This window comes from Erpetoichthys calabaricus, chromosome 18 (assembly GCF_900747795.2).
Source record: "Erpetoichthys calabaricus chromosome 18, fErpCal1.3, whole genome shotgun sequence".
NCBI classification, from domain to species: Eukaryota; Metazoa; Chordata; class Cladistia; order Polypteriformes; family Polypteridae; genus Erpetoichthys; species Erpetoichthys calabaricus.
This window is the reverse complement of record NC_041411.2, coordinates 48,970,591-48,984,425: the sequence shown is the minus strand read 5'-3', so window position 1 is coordinate 48,984,425 and position 13,835 is coordinate 48,970,591.

Genomic DNA, 13,835 nt, shown 5'->3' with positions numbered 1-13,835 from the left:
GACAGAAACTGTCATAATAGAAGGGATGTGTGACAAGGAGCGTTGTCATGATGAAGAATTAAACCGTTTCAACATTTTCCTCGGTTATTGATGTTGAAGAACATCCTGATCTTTTGTCATCTTCAACCGAGTCAGATCCATTACGAAATCGATCAAACCACTTGTAAACAGTCTTAATTGTCGGTGCAGTGTTACCATGAACCGATTTTAACATCTGATGGGTTTCCTGAGCTTTTTGCAATTTGAAACAAAATTTTATGTTAATGCATTGCTCAATATCCATTATTAACGACAAACTTGAAAAATACACTTGAACTCAACAGTGGCTCACAAACGACTGACAGTATCAAATGAGTTGAAACTGGTCACAAACTAGGCTCTAGGATGGACCTTGCATTAAATCGTTTTGCACTGCTCTTGGATGGTACTCTGCATCAACATTCATCATACTTTTTGATCACACCTCGTACTTTAATTAGCATTTTCTTCTTAATTAATTTTGCTTTCTCTTCTTATGTCAATTCTGTTAGTTATCTGTTAATTATAATCCTTGTTTTCTCTGTGTTGAACCTAAGGGGCTGGGGCCACTGATGCTGAAGCTCTCTATATAACATTTAGAGAGCTCTATATAAGATTTAAGGGCCTCACTCCTGTGCTGAGCCATTAGCTTATTTCTGTGCTCAGGATTTAAGATTTGGTATTGTGTCTTGGACTTTGGATTTGTGTTTTTAGTTTGTTTATGCCTTTTCATTCTTCCTCTATAAAATAATAAATATTTTAGGAATAAACACAATTATTATTATACTGTGGTCAAAATTCAATTTGGAGCTACCCAGGCAAATGGGCATGCTTCCTTCTGGAATTTACCTACCTTCCAGTTTTCTGCAAACATTTTTTATAGAATGTTTGAGTTTAGTTAAAAAAAAAACTATAAAGGAAGACTGTATTTTAAATTTCTATTACATATGTACTATATAAAAAATACTAAAGTTAGTGTGTCCAGACCTTCTGACCAATCTAATTGGTCAGTTTACTTTGGTGATGCAATTAACGAGGAAGTGTGAGTGTGAGAAGCACGAGGAGGAGTAGAGTTGTATGAGGCATGCTGTGAGAGTTGCCTCCAATGACCACAAGTATAAAACCAGACTGGAGGTGAGAAATGCTCCTCCAAAATAATAACAGAATATGAGAAACAGGTTTTATGGGAATGCCATGAAAGAGGGAACACCAGTTGCAAATAGTTAGGAAAGGTGATGCAGGTGCACTTACAGCAAAAGATGACAAATATTTTTTAATTATTGTATCACATGTCTTTGACAGGTATCGTGGCTAGCTGAACATAATGAAGTAACTGCAGTTCTGTTTATGCAAGTCTTAAAGCAGAAAAATCCTCTGTCTCTCTTAAAGCAGAGTTAGAACACTCTAGACGAGAACAGGCCATTCAGCCCAACAAAGCTCGCCAGTCCTATCTACTTATTTCTTCCAAAAAAACATCAAGTCGAGTTTTGAAAGTCCCCAACGTCTTATTGTCTACCACACTACTTGGTAGCTTATTCCAAGTGTCTATCATTCTTTGAGTAAGAAAAACTTCCTAATGTTTGTGCGAAATTTACCCTTAACAAGTTTCCAACTGTGTCCATATGTTCTTGATGAACTCATTTTAAAGTCACAGAGTCTCGATCCACTGTACTAATTCCCTTCATAATTTTAAACACTTCAATCGTGTGACCTCGTAATCTTCTTTTGCTTAAACTGTAAAGACTTAGCTCTTTTAATCTTTCGTCATAATTCAACCCCTGTAGCCCTGGAATCAGCCTAGTCGCTCTTCTCTGGACCTTTTCTAGTGCTGCTATGTCCTTTTTGTAGCCTGGAGACCAAAACTGCACACAGTACTCAAGATGAGGCCTCACCAGTGTGTTATAAGGGCTGAGCAGAACCTCCTTGGACTTGTACTCCACACACCGTGTTATATAACATGACATTCTGTTTGCCTTCTTAATGGCTTCTGAACACTGGGAAGTCGTTAGCTTAGAGTCCACTTTGACTCCTAAATCCTTCTCATAACATGTACTCTCGATTTTACGACCGCCCATTGTGTATTCAAACCTAACATTTTTACTTCCTATGTGTAATACTTTACATTTACTGACATTAAATTTCATCTGCCACAAATCTGCCCAAGCCTGTATGCTATCCAAGTCCTTCTGTAATTATATAGCGGATTCCAAATTATCTGCTAATCCACCTATCTTGGTATCATCTGCAAACTTAACCAGCTTATTACTTATATTCCTATCTAAATCATTTATATATATATTAAAAATAGCAGCGGCCCTAGCACTAACCCCTGTGGAACACCACTCTTAACATCGGCCAATTCTGAAGAGGTTCTTCACACCATCACCCTCTGCTTCCTTTGTCTGAGCCAGTTCTGCACCCATCTACAAACATCACCCTGAACTCCCACTTCTTTTAATTTGATGCCCAACCTCTCATGTGGCATCTTATCAAATGCTTTCTGAAAGTCCAGATAAATAATCTCATAAGCTCCACTTTGATCGTATCTTTTTGTTGCCTCCTCATAGAATTCCAGCATGTTAGTAAAACACGACCTCCCTCTTCTGAACCCATGCTGACTGTTCATTATAACTCCTGTCCTTGCCAGGTGTTGCTCAATCGTATCCTTAATATTTCCTTCCATTAATGTTACTGTGATGCATGTTAAGCTTACTGGCCTATAGTTGCTTGGATCTGCCCTGTCACCCTTTTTATATAATGGGATGATATTTGCCATTTTCCAGTGTGCAGTGACTTCCTAAATTATTGTATGTGCACATACTGAACACACAAAGAGAGGCAATGTTACAAGTGTTCAGTGTCACACTCATGCACATGCGAGTTAGCTTAAGGCCTTAAATTACTGTAATTATCCTCCACACCACGGGTTGGCACTGTCCTTTTAAGTTTTTTCTCTTTTTGCCTCTGCAGACCAACTGAAGGAACTGCCTACTGATGACATCACCTTCAATTCTGGGTCCCCCAGACCCACCACTTCCTGTCATTATTCTACTTAACCACCATTTTGTTACTCTGTAATCAGTTCATTCGTGAGCTCATAAAGGCCTTTTTCATTTGTTTTCCCAACTGTTCCAAGTGTAAGGGGATACTTCAGTGGTATACCCTGACTCTTTATCTTGGTTTGGGCTGTTTATTCCACATCAGATAAACAAAACATATTTTAAAATAAGCAAATCATGGCCATTTCAAAGTTAGTGTTTTAAAGCTAAACTAGCCAACCCGTGGCGTAGCATACGCCGCATAATTATATATTGATGGGTGAACACTTCTTGAACGACACAGTTGTCCAAATGGGGTGGGTTTGTGGATACCACTATGAGTGAATGAAAAGAAAGACCTCTGGAGAGAGCAACATACAATTGTCCGTGATTGAAAGCGGGATCGTCTGTGACGAAGAAGGCATGCTGGTGAAAGTTACTTCGTCGGTAGGGAAAAGTGTCAGTACTTGTAGATTAAGGTGTAGCGAGTCTTTGTTGTTGACACTTAATATAGCTTGCGTACTGAGATGTTCCGGAGTCACAGCTGAGAAACACTTTTTTAGTGTCATTTAAGCACAGGGAAAAAAATGAACATGTGAAACATCCATAATGTAATAAGCCACCAAGAAAAGTAACATTGCAACAATGCTATCTACGACCCAATCGCTGTAAACAGAAGTGAAAACAAAATCGAGCCCGGTGCATTCTTTAACTGCCTTTTGGCGCAGTGGTAGTGCTGCTGCTTTGCAGTGAGGAGATTGTGGGTTCGGTTCCCAGTTCCTCCCTGTGTGGATAGCGCTTTGAATACTGAGAACACCGCTATATCAATGTAATGAAGTATTATTATTCTTATGCGTCCAGCCCTCCCTCTCTGTCGCGTGCGCCTGTATGTGTGGGTGTGTGTCGCTCTCTCTCTGCCTCGCTCGCTCGCTGCATGTGTTCCTGCAGGCATATGCCCCATAATTATTTATTGATGGCTGAACACTTCCGGAAAGACATAGTAGTCTAAAAGAGGTGGGTTTCAGGATACAACAGTAAGTGAACGAAAAGATGGAACTCTGGAGAGAGCAACATACAATTATTGTCCGTGACTGAAAACTTGTTTTGGCAGATACATGCATATGGTGTTGAAAGTTTGGCCCTGTGTCTTATTAAATGTCATCGCAAAGGCCAGTCTAACAGGAAATTGTCTTCGTGTAAAAGTAAAAGGCAAATTATCCGCGACAAACAAACTATTTTACACGCTGCATACCAACCCGCGGCGTAGCACATGGCGCATAATCACGCAGCTTTTTTAATGTTTTTTAAGCAGAGGGACAAAATTCAACATTTGCAAATTCCATAATGTAATAAACCACCAAGAAAAGTAATATTGCAACAATGCACGCTACAAACCAACATACAATCATCGTTCAGTACACACTGCCTGCTCATGTGCCCGCCCCCAACTCCTCACCTGAGTCGCTGTCGTCTGTGCACGTCTGAGCCACGTTGTCCTTTCATTGTTCTTTGCGGTTCCGGCTGCTTTTCTATATATAATCCAACAAGTCACCCGACCATGGTAGTAGCGGGGGCGTGGTACGTACACAGGGCAGGGATGTATTCAGAGAGAGCGTATGACTCGCACTTACTGGGTATTCCTTGTTCGTAGGGAACAATTGCAAGCCCCGGTGCCCATTATGAATGGGGTTCAACGGCTTACCCAAGCCTGTCGGCGCCGGGTAGACACACGTTGATCCATTCAGTGTACCGCGCGTGCAGTACCGGACATCACATACCTGTTAATGCTCAATCTCACAAGGCTGAAAGCCACTTGTCCCTCTAAGAAGTTGGATGCCTACCGCTTGGCGATCGCGTAACTATTAAGCAGGAGGGAGTCTCATTCGTTTTCGGAATTAACCAGACTAATCGCTCCACCAACTAAGTACGGCCATGCAACACCACGCACAGAATCGAGAAAGAGCTATCAATCTGTCAATCCTCTCCGTGTCCGGGCAGGGTGAGGTTTCCCGTGTTGAGTCAAATTAAGCAAAATTTGTGTGTGGCGAGTTATTGCGTCCGGGCACATGAACAGGCACTGTGAATGCCTTGAGAGCGTGGGTGGACACGTGCCGGGGAATAATGAGTATCTATATATCTTCTTAGATATAGACAGCGTCTGATAGTTGTGATGGTTTTACACTCCAGTACATTGTGGTGAACGCTGGTAACAGTCAGGCTGGCAGGCGTATTAGAGTTGGTGCTCTTAGAGCTGGTGGGCGTGTCTCTCTAGCGGTTCGAGTTCTTGGGCGGTGCTCTGTCGTTTGTATCCCACAGTCGGACGACTTGGTGGATTATATATGGAAATGCAGCTGAAACCGAAAAGAATAATGAAAAGTCAACGTGGCTCAGTGGTGCATGTGTACTGTAGCAGAGACGAAAGTGAGTTGTTCCATCCGGGCACATGAGCAGGCACTGTGAATGCCTTGAGAGCATGGGTAGATGCGTGCTCGAGTTGGTGGGCTGGGCTTTGTGAGTTGACTGCTTTCAAAGCGCTGCATGTTTTCATGGGTGTCTTGCTTGCTCTGGCAGCGGCTTAGTGAATTATATATATCGACTAGCAAAATACCTGCGCTTCGCAGCGGAGAAGTAGTGTGTTAAAGAGGTTATGAAAAAAAAAGGAAACATTTTAAAAATAATGTAACATGATTGTCAATGTAATTGTGTTGTCATTGTTATGAGTGTTGCTGTGCTTTATATATATAAAATACACACACACACATATAAACATATATATACATATACATATACACATATATATACATATCTACATATATATATATATATATATATACATATACACATCCACATATCAACATATATATATATACACATATATACACACACACACACGGTTTATGGGTGATGATTGTTTTACTCTTTTTATGTTTATTTTATTTTATTGTAGAATCAGCTCCTATCTGCGCACAGCAGGGCGGCCGTGGGCGGATGCGTATGGTGTATTCACTCCATGTTATTGTGCATTGCGCTGTCAGTGGTATTTTGATAAAAGAATTTGAACAACATATAAGAAGCGTATAAATTATTAAACAGTAAAACATTAACATTTAAGAAGTAAAGTTACATTAAGTACTACTGCAGTGCCTTCGGGTATACCTCATTTTTTGTTTGCCCATTACATGCTTAAATGTATACATTTTTTGGTGCACCTACCCGAGAACACGCGACATATAACCGAGCGTGGGAGAAGCATGGATTTTAAACACGCGTTGAGTTCATCTGCTGGTCTCCCTCGTGGAATAACTGGTAATGTTTGACTAAAATCTACAGCGAGTAAAACGACATTACCTCCTATTTTTTTTTTTACGATCTCTGAGATCTTGCTTTTTTCGGTTCAAGGCTTCATAAGCTCTTTTATGTTGTATGGTGTACTTATCCCAAACCATCATCTTTGAATGTTGCAAGACTTTCGCCTTGTATGTAGATCGGGGTAATTACATTCATTGCATTCCTAGTCTGAATCACAATCTGATTGTATGGGTGGTTACCTGGCACTGTAGGGTTGCCACCCGTCCTTTAAAATACGGAATCGTGCCGCGTTTGAGAATGAAATTGCGCGTCCCGTTTTGAATCAATACTGGACGGGATTTATCCCGTATTTTTTTTAGCATTTTTTTTTTTAAAGCAGCGTCTCATGCAAATCATCCCACACGCATTTTATGAAGATGCCTCCTTTCCTACTTTTGATTGGGTAATACTTGATGTCATCGTTAGTTTGATTGGTGTTTTTAACTGTCCAGTGAGGAGGGCGTGTCTTTTAAGTACAGTGTGCAAAGTGTTGGCACTGAGATGTGGCGTCAGCGCCATAGTTGAAGCCCCTAACGTTGCGGTCAGCAAGTCGGCTAACATCCGCCATGTGCCGTCTTTCAGTTGCGAGAAGCAGATCATAGAATGGTTGAAACTGTTGCCCCTAACGTTGCGCCACGGCATGTGGTTCGTTTATACCTCGTGTCTTCTCATTAAACTTTTATCTCGCGAATATGTTATTGCAATCCGCAGCGGGAGCGTTTCTATAAACTTAATTTAAACTTACGTTTTACACCGTGCTTTGTTTCCCTTATGAACATGCTTGTATGCTTAACTCGCTCCGTTCTCAATTGTTTAATTAATTTTTTGCTCTTCGCTGTTTGCGGCTGTTACTCCATTTCCCCCTACTTCGTTCTTTTATCTCGCGAATATGTTATTGCAATCCTTAACGGGAGCGTTTCAATAAACTGATTGAAAATAGTTTTGCATTTACCTTTTTAGTAAAAGGCGAGCTTTTAAGCCTGAGAAATCACCCCGTAAATGCACACGTTTAATTGGACATGTGTTAATATGTATGGTTACACAGTATTAAAAGACAGTGAACAACGTCAGTTACCTTTCTTCCCGCGTTTGATAAAAGGTGAGCTTTTAAGCCTGAGAAATCACCCCGTAAATGCACACGTTTAATTGCACATGTGTTAATATGTATGCTTACACAGTATTAAAAGACAGTCAAAAATTAACGTCATTTACCTTCGTTCCCGTGTGTGACTCGTGCTGTAAATGTCTTCCTTGTTTTTAGTTCACGTGATTACGTAGGAGGCGTGATGACGCGATACGTGACTCCGCCTCCTCCATTACAGTGTATGGACAAAAAATATGTTCCAGTTATGACCATTACGCTTTGAATTTCGAAATGAAACCTGCCTAACTTTTGTAAGTAAGCTGTAAGGAATGAGCCTGCCAAATTTCAGCCTTCCACCTACACGGGAAGTTGGAGAATTAGTGATGAGTGAGTCAGTGAGTGAGTGAGTCAGTCAGTCAGTGAGGGCTTTGCCTTTTATTATTATAGATGCACAGCCTCTTCTTAGATGATCCTGCCTCATCCACCCTTGTTCTCAAAGCATACACACCGCCTGGTCATGGGTGGGGAAATGTCTTCCGTGTCCTGCAGGACCATCTAAGAAGACACATGTTTGTCGCGGATGCGAATTGCTGTATGTAGCGTGTAAAACAGTTTGCGATGGTGTACGCGGTCGTGCGTCGTAACCGAAAAGTCAACGTGGCTCAGAGGTCCATCTGTACTCTAACACAGACGAACATAAATGACGGCGTTTTTTCCAAGTCGTCGCGTCCGAGTTGGTGGCCGTGGCTCTGCGAGTTGTCGTCGTAGCCAATGGTCTTAGAGTTGGTGGGCGTGGCTCCTTCCTCCGTGCGCCATAGGTGTCTTACTTGTCGGCGGCTTAGTGAATCCATGCCCCTTCCTGCGTGCTTTCATGGGTGTCTTGCTTATCCTGCGTGCTTTCATGGGTGTCTTGCTTGCTCTGGCGGCGGCTTAGTGAATTATATATATAGATGTTGTCACTAACCCTCTGAGCAAACATAATTTCCTCTTGCTTAGTATTATCTGGTGATACTTCCTTTTGACAATTGACCACCTCTTGTCTTCGTGGCTGAACAGAGTCCTCATACCTCGGATTAACTGACCTACTCAAGTCAAATGCATTGACTGTTTCTTTAGACAGATGAACACACGTTAAGTCGCAGAGAGTTACACTTCTTAAATTTGCTCTCCACTCACTTTTGATTAACTTTGTAACAAGAGAAGCCCCTTTCACATTCTGCTGAGCTAGCAGGCATGGTTAAAATTCGGTCAATCAATGCCAGAATATTTCTGTGACGATTCAGGTTTATCTGATCACGTTGCAGGCAAGAAAGTTCATGTAGTTTGCAAGTTTCAAGGAACTTGCACAAAGTTGTTTTCAAACAAATTCATTCAGCAGCCAAAGAATCCACCCTCAGTGCCTACCTTCAGCAAAACATCTTCCTAATAATACTGTAAGGTGGAAACATTGATAATTTCTAGTGAACTGCCAGGTTTAGGAGACCACAGGTCCAAGCAAGCAGTCTTTGTCGCTTCCAAGATGCCACAGTACATACTGTATCATACATTGTACTCCTGCCAAATTCAACAAGCAAATCAATCATTGTGCACGTAGCATCACTAGCGTAAGGCTGCCCAAGCTGTATTCCAAAAGGACATCATCTCTGACAGGTTGGACCCCCTCCAGTTTGCCTACCATTCCAGCAGGTCCACTGAGGATGCCATTTCCATAGCACTTCACACTATTCTTTCTCAACTGTTATGCCAGTGGACTACAAATCTGCATTTAACACCATCATCCCAACCCAGCTCATTGCTAAACTCCTGGATCTGGGGTTCATGCATTATGCAGTATGCATTACATCCTGGTACAGCAGCTGCTCTGTTCAGGATTGCAGAGTTCTGCAGTGTGTGGTGAAAACAGTGCAGCAGATCACAGGCCCTCAGCTCCCTGTGATCCATGACGTCCACACCACACGCTGTCTTAGGAGGGTAAACAGCATCGGGTGGGACTCCAGACATCCTGCACTGCCACTTTTCACCTCCATCCTATCTGGGATGTGTCTAAAGTCTGAACACGCACCTCCAGATTCAGGAACAGTTTTTACCCAACTGCAATGAGACTCATGAACTATCAGTAAGCTTGTCACCTCCACTGCTACTACTACTGTTACCTTGCACATGCACTTACTGTCACTTTTTTGTGTTTATTGTATATTTATTTTGTCTTTAGTGTTTGTTTCCTGTCTGTGGAGGCACATGCAAGTAAGCATTTCATCGTACCTGGTACTTGAACTTGTACACATGACAATAAATGAATGGACACTGATGTTTAGCAATGTTGAAAAGCTATTTTGAATAATTGTTCTATTCTCTGAGCTGTAGCCTCTGATATCGTTTGTCATTTTTCTGACACTACCACTACTACGGAATGTTTGAAATTGTCCGAGATTTTGGTAAATGTAGCAGAGAACTCAGATACAGCCCCAGTATATTTGCACCTGCGTTCCGCCATAATGCGAATTCACAGCCCCGAGAGTGATACATTAATCTTGAAATGGGTGCTTCCTGTTGCACTTTGTATTTTAGCAACACAAACTCCTCACATTAAGCAGGGCCAAAAGTCTGTTTTTATCTTTTATCATACTCTTTTGGTCCAGACGATGTGGGTGAAATAGGTTCAAGATTCAATGATTTATTGTCATATGTACAAGTACTAGTACTAAGTAAAATGAAAGGCTTACTTGTGTATGTCCACGTAGATGGTAAACATGAAACACCAACAGGCCTGAACACTGGCGGCAAGTGAAAGTGATATATGATGTTCAATGCAAGATTACAGATTGTTTATGAGTCTTTTTGCAGTTGGATAGAAACTTTTCATGAACCTAGAAGTCCGCACACAAAAAGTGGCAATGCAGGGTGGCTGGGGTCCCACCTGGTACTATTCACTTTTCTATGACAACAAGAGGTGTAAATGTTGTGAATTGCAGGGAACCGTGTACTTGTGATCTGCTCTGCTGTTTTCACCAAACATTGCAGAGCTCTGTGGTCCTGAGGTATGGAGCTACCAAGATGTGATGGATCCTTCAAGGATGGACTCAGCAGCAGCTTCTACGTTGCCACACAAGGATGTGATGCATCTTGCAAGGGTGCATTCACAGCACACCTGTAGAGACTGCTCAAGATTGTAGCTGACATCGAGGTCTTCCTCAGACTCCTGACGGAAGAAAAGACATTGGTGGGCCTTCTTCACCAAAGCTGCAGTGTGACATGACTATTTAAGGTCACAGTGAGGGTGACATTTATGTTTATCTGTCAAATTGTGCAAGCCTTGATTTAAATAAATAACAGTCCTACCCATAATTATCACTTTGCAGTATCTTGCATGTTTTGGGCAACTGCAAGTAAAGAAGGATGTCAACCTTCAGTCCTTATGAAGCCTATCATTAGACATTTTCAAAGTGTTTATCACTGCAACATATGTAATAGGAAAAAAAAAGTCTGAATTAGTATAAAGTTGCCCTAATTCGGAATATTTATAAGTAATTATAAATATAAATACTTTATGAGTATACTTTATGAGATAGAAATATGTTGTGTCAAACATTTGAAAATTTTAAATTTGTTCTTCAATTTAAATGTTTAGTCTAAATATTCTCAATTGTAATAGAAAAAAATAAAATCATATTTGTAATCATTGACCTTGAAATAGTCTAAAATGATACCCCACATGATTATATTTGAAATTTGTTATTTTAACCTTCTGGGAGTGACTCCTATAGGGGTAGAGCTACTGATAAGAAAACAAATATCGAAAATATTATATTCATGACCAGAAATGAAATAAAATAACACTTTAAATTCATATGCAGACACTCCACACCTAACAATCTACCTGTTTAAGGACTGTGTGGATGAGCAGCTCTCCAACCAATAGAGATTGTACGCTGCATAAGAACTTCGGTCATGGAAATGGCGGCGCGGTGTCTCAGCGCTAAGCGCCTCATCCAGCATCACCCTTTATCAGCCACAGTCTTGTGCCCACAGTCGGTCAGAGACAGCAGCCACAGCATGCAGCAATAGATGCCTGAAGTAGGCACCAGTGTAACACATACTGTGTAAAGAGAGCTCGGCGGCCGGCTGCTTACAGCGGCAGCAGAGTAAAAACAGTTCAGTAGCTGGTCAGCTGTGCATTCCTGCTGGCCGCCGAACTGTCACTGCGCAGCCACCACTGCCAGAGACGGCGAACAAGCAGCTACAATACGACACAAATCTGGTTTATACCTATTGTCATCAGAAGTGGCGAGCCTCCCAGGTGAACATTGTCGTAGATGCATTCATTACACGAACATGTTCATCTGATGCAGGTACCTCATTTTCGTTTTCATGAATATCGGAGTTCGATAAGTCAGAGTTTGATTCACAAATAATATGCAAAATGTCGCCCACGGAGTATTTTGCTTTGTGCATTCACTTCTCTTTCTTGCCAGATGTCAATGCCGCTAAGGGGGCGGCTCCTTGCTTATCATCCAATTTGTTTAATGACCTAATCATAGAAACATAACCTGGTCATTAAGTGAAGAGTGTGTGTATTACCGATCCACGTTTTTTTGAAGTTTGGTAAAATCGAGTAATTTTCACCCTTCATATCCCATTAGGGAGTGAACCCCGGTGTAATTTTTAGTGAAGACACCTACTGGGTTACTCTCTATCATAGGGTTGTAATTTTCTGCATGATATACAGTATGTTCCAAATAGGGGCTTTTTAGGACTAGAGGGCCAACAATAGAAGGGAAGGCACCTAACAATGTTCAACGTCTCACATTACTAAATATCAATAAGTACTGAACGGTATATTGAATGTGGGAGTTTTCTCGTACTGGTGAGTTAGGAGTTGCCAGACACAACAAAAACATGAAGCGAATATTCAAAGTGTTTATACTGTAAGTAACCTCTATGAACACAAAAATATCTTAAACAATGCAGGTAAAGTTTGTTTCCCAGTGAGTGGGCTCACGGAAAATTGATTTCCATTTACCCTCCGCAGCCATTGTAGGACTGGTATAAATTTTGATTCCATCAAGGACTCTTTAGTTGTTTTGGCCAGGGTTTTATATATATATATATATATATATACACTCTTCGCAAACCGTTTCCCACCACGGGCACAAGTATGTACAAGCATAACAGCATGTACTTATTCTTCTTTCTCTCTCTTTGTCACTGCCTCCTGGGCTCGCCCCTGTGAGGCTGGGAAGTCCTCTTATATTGGCCAACCCAGAAGTGCTTCTGCTCTTCTGCCCACATGGTCTATAAGCACTTCTGGGTAAGGTGGAAAACTCATGCCATACGGCTCCTCAGTCTTTGCAGCACCCTCTGGCAGCATCCACGGTACCCAACTGGGCTGAGGTAAAGAACTCCAAGTCCCACGATGCCCTGTGGGAATCCAGGGCACTACTGCAACCCTGGGGAGCTGCCATCTACCATTTTCGAGGAGGCAGTGCCCCAAAGAATCTGCCTTTCCCCATCCTTCTGTCTCTTGGGCATCCTAGACAGGTTGGGCTGCCAGCCATCCCTTATAATATATATATATATATATATATATATATATATATATATATATATATATATATATATATATATATATATATATTTTTTTTTTTTTTTTTGCATTTCCTTTTTTTTTTTTGCATTCCCCTCTTCCCTTTTACAATTGATAACATTTGGCTGCTTTTTTGGGTGTGTAGGCCACAAAGCCTGCTTCTTGAGTTTATGGGTCAGGACTACTTTGTATTTGTTTGACATACTTGTAGTTTTCCAAAGCTGTGTTTTGAGAATGTAGAAGAAGAATGTTCTCCATCAGCACCACGTATTTTGTGTGTTTAGTAAATTAGAATTTTTATAATAACTATTTTCTAACTTGCCAGTGAGAGACACTTTGGCTTATGAACTAACAAAAATATGTTATTCCAGGGTTCAGGAGAAATAGTGTCCACATGAATAAAATCTAAGCTGTTTCTTGTTTTCCCCTTCTCAGAGTGAATGTTTCAGGGACAAGGTCACAAGGCTGCAGAAAGTACATGTAGTTTATGCAAAGGCGTCTCTCCTGTGCTTAGCTTTGAAAACACAGATAATGCTTAGCTCAACAGACATATTGTTTAACTTTACTGTTTTGATAAGGATGTTCTTTCTGTCTTATTAATTCTGAAGTATAAAAAAACCCCTCCTGACTTTTGATCAGGGTTCAATTGAGCTTTGCGGCAATAAGTTATACTCTTTGAATCTCTACTTACTGTGACTCCGAATGAATAAACAAGAGAATTGAGAAAAAATATTATCTGCCTGCTTTTCAGTGTGCCTTTTTC